Source organism: Platichthys flesus, chromosome 4 (assembly GCF_949316205.1).
Source record: "Platichthys flesus chromosome 4, fPlaFle2.1, whole genome shotgun sequence".
Lineage (NCBI taxonomy): Eukaryota > Metazoa > Chordata > Actinopteri > Pleuronectiformes > Pleuronectidae > Platichthys > Platichthys flesus.
In genome coordinates this window covers 17987600-17992551 of record NC_084948.1, presented here as the reverse complement: position 1 = coordinate 17992551, position 4952 = coordinate 17987600, and positions in this window count along the sequence as shown.

The window sequence follows — 4952 nt, the reverse complement described above, 5'->3', positions numbered from 1 at the left end:
AAGATGCAATGCAGACTGGATGCTATTTCTGTGTTTTGATTATAGGAATTTCGTTTGTTTAACTGAGTATTAATTATAGTATATTCCACTTGATGATACGATTGTGTTTGTGTATGAAAGCCATATTCTTCTTTTTCTTCTTTTTTATGTTTTTTATCATTGATTTTTGAAGCAGATAAAACCGATGGAAGAATGGTGTGAAAAATGTGTCTAGACAGACAGAATAACATAGTTTTATTGGATGCACAATATCATATGTTTTTTTTTATTATTGTTATCATTCTCTAAAAAAGCTATTCTAAAAAAAAATTGTTTTTTAGGAGGAGGACAAAAGTGTTTTGTTTTCATTCAAACCTCCTGTGTTTTTCTGAGCACTTACTGGGATTTGTTCTGATGTTGAACTCGAAGCACTTCATCACTTAACACTTGCTGTTAAAACAGAAAACAATGCAACACAGGTCACTAATGTCTCAGCCTGACCACAGCTTTGTGTGTGTGGGGGGGGGGGGGGGGGGGATAAATGCCCATTAAAATAAATAAATGAGACCACATGTGGTCATTAAAAGACGACCATCTGACGTCAATAAAAATATACAGAATATCAGTATTGATTCCAATACAATTCGGTCAAATGGAAATAAAGTTTTAAATTAAAGTGGGAATAAAGATAAATTTCTGTGATTGGAATTTATCTCAGGACTAAACGTATAAACATTTTATATGAAAAACAAGAATCTCCCAACTGAACTGAAGTGAGTACATTTTGTTGTCGTGTAATACACTCCAGTTATTGTAATTCCAAAATGCAATATTTAACATTTGAAAATGTGACTATTTCTGCCAAATTACACATATTATTACACACATATTATTTAAGAAATGTGAGGATAGTCACATTTGTGATGATAATAAAAGTTAATGATGTAAAGACTCTGAAAGAAAGGTCCCATCCTTCTCTAGCACTTTGAATAAAGTCCTTATAATTGATCAAAATACACCTGAATAACGATCATCTGTTTTTGCTTCAGACTGGGATCTGGTTCTGATCTGATGGTTCAGATGTTCTGACAGAAAAAAAGAAAGAAAACACATTTCTAATTGGTCAGATCCAAATAGCACTACACACCCGTACTGGAGCTGTCACATACAAGTGTGTGAGCGCACACATGTACTCGGGTGTTTAATGGTATCATGTGTGTGTATGAGTGTGTGCGAGTGCGTTTGATTGTACAAGCGTGTTTTTATCTTTTTTTTTTTTGATTTGATAAATAGCTAACCCTTTGCCCATCACTGTGAATCTAATGTTATCCTCCCATCTCTGTGAATACTCCACACACTCAAAAATGAACACATGTAAAAAGAAGAAACAGTGATACAGGTGATAACAATAAAATATTCCAGTAGAGGAGCACAACTCGAGACTGTGTTGTTTCTTTATTGTTTCTTTTGCAACACATGAATTTAAATGATTTATTTAGTTATTTAGTATATACATGCATATAGACTTCAAAATAGATCCATCATTTTGCATAGTCTAGACTTTTTTATATTTGATCTGGAGTGATATTCAGGTATCTGGAGTATTTTTTAAATACTGAAGTAATACTTCATATATACTTGGAGTTAGTATTTGTTCATATTTAATTCATTATTCATATAGACCTAAAGTGAAGTTTCAGAAAGTGTTTGTTATTTAATGAATACTTCCTATATATCTAAGGTTATATTTCAGGTATGTGTAAAGTATTGGTTCATATTTAATCAATACTTCATACACACCTGAAGTTAAAGTTTCATTTTGGGTAAATACAAAGTATTTGTTAATATCTGGTCAGTACTTCATATATATATACCTAAAGTTTTAGTTCAGGTTAAATGAAGTATCTGTAAATATTTTAACAATACTTCATATATGTGTGAATTATCAATCATATGAATAGATTTGAGATGTTTAAATATTTAATCAATACTTCGAATAAACCTAAAGTTGTATTTCAGGTATTTAACGGACATTCCTATACATTATTTCACTATACATAAAACACATGTAGAGAGAAATGAGTGGAAGATGCCACACATCATAACACACACACAGACACACTATGAATCGACGTGCAGCAGGCTGTCATCTGAGTCGGATTCAACAAAGACCGTCGCCATAAAATTGGTCTGAAATGAACACAGAGGCACAGAGAGCACACAGAGTGCATGGAGAGTGTCTCACTTATGAAAAACTATATGCAGGCGTGTGCACCACAGTGTGTGTACGTGTGTGTGTGTGTACATTGGTGGTTTGCCCGTGTGTGTATCTCCATGAATTTGCGAGTGTGTGCGTGTGTGTTGTCTGAAGCAGCCCCAGGAGGGGCTCTGACATTGAAGACGGGTTAAATCCTGTTTTACATTCAAGTGGCAGGCCCTAGTTCATTAGAGTGAGGATCATTCCTCCTCAAGACCAAAGGAAGCGCATACTAAACAAGAGCAGTTGTTGGGGAGAAAATGCCATTGTACGTGCAGGAGCGTATGCACTGTATGAGCGTGTGCGCTGAGGTGATGGGAGCTGAGCTGCAGAACCACTCTGGTTGCTTCTCGGTGTCCTTGTGCTGTCTGCACACAGCCAAAGAAAAGGTGCTGCTTGTACAGTTGAAATGATTGATTTTGCACTGCTTGTGTCAGTGTCACTGTGAGTGTATGTTGTATGTGTGTGTGTGTGTGTGTGTGTCTGTGCCCACAAGTCATGGCAGCTCTCCTGACTGTCTCCTCCTCAGCCTGTCAGTGAGTCACCCGTTCGCCCTCTCTGTCACTGACTTTGATGGCTTATCTTACCCCCTGAATTGGAGTCGCGCTCCCGGGGGAAATACCTCAGCACATGTAAATGCATCTGAAAGAGTAAAAATACGGGTCGGAATATGAGAGTGAGGGATGGAGGCAGACGGCCTCCACACACCTGGCACGGGGCTCACTCCAACCCTCAACAACTCTCCCAGCCCTCCTCTCTCTAGCTCCACTAGTTTCATCTTTGTCTTTGTTTCCCAACAACCTCCCCTCGCTCCTGTCGGCCAGGAGAAGGCCAATCCACACTTGAAATGCAGATGCTTTGATCCGTGCACATGGCATTTAACACCTGAGAGCAGATGAGCCAAATGAGCAGAGGTTACAGCTCCGACTCTCAGGGCCGGGCGTCTGGATGTGAAGCGGAGGTTGTTTTTTTCGGGAGATGTATGAGGCTGCAGCCCTGGACTTGGAGAGCTGTGTCTGGTGTTGTGATTTCAGCAGCCGCTCTGCTCGGGGTCTGGGGTAGATGGTGTTTGTCAGTGAGGGTGCGTCTCCTGCCTCTGGGCGCCCTGCCCTTTAGACGCGCCAGGCCTCAGGAGCCTCCTGCATGCCAAGCAGACCTGTGCAGTCAAATGCAGCCACGGAGGAGGGAAGGGGAGTGGGTGGGTGGAGAGGCGAACGTGAGGAGGAGTCCAGAAAAGAGAGGATGCGAGGGCAGAAAAGGGTAGAAGAGGATCTGGGGGGGGGGGCGGGGGAGGAAGAGGTGAGGGGGGAGGTGGGGGAGGTGGGGTGCTGGTCACACTGCAGCAGCCGTCCAGACACACCCTGCATGTGAAACACAACTGCACAGAGACGCCCTGTGAATCAGGGAGAGGAGAGGTAAAGGGAGCAGGAGGGGGAGGAGGAGGAGGAGGAGGAGGAGAGGGCGAAGGAGAGAGGAAGAGAGGGTGACTCTAAGGTGAGTCTCAACAGCAACACGGTGTGTCGATGGCTGGGAGATATCTGAGACCTTCGCCCTAACCCAGTCAGCGATAGTTATCACAGACAGAGCCCCCCCACCATCTTCCCCACACACACACACACACACACACACACAGATACACAACAACCACATGCTGCTCGGCTCAGCTCATATATTCATACATGCTCGCAGATCAGCAGCTCATTATAAAAATTATGCATGTGCAGCATGTGTGTGGACAGTTTGTTCTGCAGCGGAGCCTCACCACCGACTCTGACAGCGCGGCTACATCGTGTTGGGCCGTGTTTGCATAAAAGATGAAAATAGCAGAACTTCTTACGAGGTGTCGGGCACAGGTAGAGGTCTCTGCTCGCGCTGATTATTTGCTGAAGCTGACATTTTTTTTTTTTATGCCCTTACATTCCATGAAAGAGTGTCAGTGTGAATCTCCTCGCCCCGGCCCCTGAGACACAGAGGTCGTGTCCTCTGTGCCTGTTTCTAGGAAATTATCCGATTCATCAAGCTGGAGGCCGTCAACTTGAAATACACATGTAATGTGTGATTAATAAGTAAATGCAGACTCGATATGTACTTAACCTGAAAGGAAAGAAGAGGTTCACAATGTAGGTTTTTTAAATGGCAACAGTTAAACCTGGGGGAAAACATATTTTATTTTAAAATATTGGATGTTTCATCTGTAAGGAACTGAATGATTTAGAGTTTTGTCTCAGTGATGGTGGGACAAGGGGCCACATTAACCATCTGGGAGCCACAACTGACCAGCACCCACCTGCTGCTAAACCAGTTTCAGGGGAGATTTGACTAATGCTCTCAACAGGTGAGGTCCCAACTTACTGAGATGTGAAAAGTACTTCCTCAGAGTGTTGTGTAATTCAGGCAAACTGTTAAAGTACCTCAAGGAGGTTTTGTGTTGTAGTGAGCAGGTTAACGCAAAAACTAATAAACACATTGCCATGAAACTTATAAGGACGAGATATGGACCAAGAAAGAAGACATTAAACTTTGGAGGGGATCTGGATACAATTGCTGATCTAGAAATATGTTTTCACTTTCTTTAGTTTTTCAGGGAATAATTCATAGTACACTATAAACACAAATCATGCACATTTAGGGGACCGACCTATGAATGTGTGAAATGTTGTGGTCTCATTGAATTTAAAGGGACCGTTATATGTGTGCTCCGGAGTCGTTCTCAACA